This window comes from Aegilops tauschii, chromosome 6, assembly GCF_002575655.3.
Source record: "Aegilops tauschii subsp. strangulata cultivar AL8/78 chromosome 6, Aet v6.0, whole genome shotgun sequence".
NCBI lineage: Eukaryota > Viridiplantae > Streptophyta > Magnoliopsida > Poales > Poaceae > Aegilops > Aegilops tauschii.
Window position 1 is genome coordinate 352,550,131 of NC_053040.3, and position 2,309 is coordinate 352,552,439.

The window sequence follows — 2,309 nt, forward strand, 5'->3', positions numbered from 1 at the left end:
ATAGACCTGGCTCGGATGCCACTGTTGGGAAACGTTGCATGGAAAACAAAAAATTCTACGCACACGCAAGATCTATCAACGAGATGCATAGCAACGAGGTGGGGAGAGTGTGTCTATGTACCCTCGTAGACCGTAAGCGGAATCGTTTAACAACGCGGTTGATGTAGTCGAACTTCTTTGCACTCCAACCGATCAAGTACTGAACGTACGACACCTCCTTGTTCTGCACACGTTCAGCTCGGTGACGTCCTCCGCCCTCTTGATCCAGTAAGACGGCGAGGTAGTAGATGAGTTCGGGCAGCACGACGGCATGGTGACGGTGATGGTGAAGCTATCTCCGCAGGGCTTCACCTAAGCACTACAAAAATATGACCAGGGTGTAAACGGTGGAGGGGGCGCCACACACGGCTAAGATCATGTTCTCTTGTGCTAGGCGCCCCCCTTCCACATATATATATATAGGTGGGGGGAGGGAGGAGGCAGCATGGAGGCGCCCCAAGTGGGGCTGAATCCCACTTGGGGTCCTGCCCCAAGCTGCGCCCCCCTGCCATGTATAAGTGTGGGAGGAAGGCAGGGGAGGGTGGCGCCCCCCTTTCCTTTCTCACTTGAGGAGGGAAAGGAAGGAGGGGCTACCCCTCCCCTTTCCTTCCCCTAGGGCCGGCTGTCCAAGGAGGGGGCGCACCAGGGGCTGGTCTGTCCCCCCCTTTGGCCCATACACTTACCGGGGATGTCTGGAACCCCTTCCGGTGACCCAATGACTACCCGGTGCACTCCGAAACTCTTCTGGTGTCCGAATACCATCGTCACACACACACACACACACACACACACACACACACACACACATATATATATATATATATCAATCTTTACCTCTCGACCATTTCGAGACTCCTCGTCATGTCCTGATCTCATCCGGTACTCCAAACAACATTCGGTCACCAAATCATATAACTCATATAACACTATATCGTCAACGAACGTTAAGCGTGCGGACCCTACGGGTTGGAGAACTATGTAGACATGACCGAGACATCTCTCCGGCCAATAACCAATATCGGAACCTTGATGCCCATATTGGATCCTACATATTCTATGAAGATCTTTATCGGTCCAACCTTATGACGACATACGTAATTCCCTTTGTCCATCGGTATGTTACTTGCCCGAGATTCGATCATCGGTATCTTCATACCTAGTTCAATCTCGTTACCTGCAAGTCTCTTTACTCGTTCTGTAATACATCATCTCATAACTAACTCCTTGGTTATTGGCTTCCAAGCTTATGATGTGTATTACCGAGAGGGCCCAAAGATACCTCTCTGATACTCGGAGTGACAAATCCTAATCTCGATCTATGCCAACTCAACAAACACCTTCGGAGATACATGTAGAGCATATTTATGATCACCCAGTTATGTTGTGAAGTTTGATAGCACACAAGGTATTCCTCTGGTATCCGGGAGTTTTATAATCTCATAGTCGAAGGAATATGCATTTGACATGAAGAAAGCAATATCAATAAACTGAATGATCAATATGCTAAGCTAACGGATGGGTCTTGTCCATCACATCATTCTCCTAATGATGTGATCCCGTTATCAAATGACAACTCGTGTCTATGGTTAGGAAATCTTAACCATCTTTGATCAACGAGCTAGTCCAGTAGAGGCTCACTAGGGACATGGTATTTCTTTATGTATCGATACATGTATTTAAGTTTTCTGTCAATACAATTCTAGCATGAATAATAAACCTTTATCATGTTTATAAAATATAATAATAACCATTTTATTATTGCCTCTAGGGCATATTTCCATCAATCCAAGAACAACTACTACCACACATTGGGCCCGAAACCCATGGACCCTCTCGACCTATTAATCGCCTTGATCTCTGTCCAGGAGCTGCAACTAGTTTCTGGTGTTTATAGGTTATGATGGGGGGCGTGCTTAGCACTGACTGGAGGGGTAGGCTTTGATGCGGCAGGCATCATGGCCGGCTGTACCAAGCATAGTACCATCCGTTGAGGTGGAGTTGGGTACCCTATACACATCGTTTGAGGCCGTAATTGAAACCTCGACCGGACTTCCATTGCGGGTTAGTTCTCAAATAGGCGATAAACCTGGACTAGGGTCTTGTGTGGTTAGTCAGGTTGTGGCCGACACCCTCGTCAGGGTTCTGCTTGAAGGTTGCCTAGATACATGATGTGTATAGGGTGGTAAGTGGTAAGAGCGTGTGTGAAGAAGTACACCCCTGCAGGGTTATAAATGATCTATTCGAATAGTCGCGTCCTTGGATATGGAGTA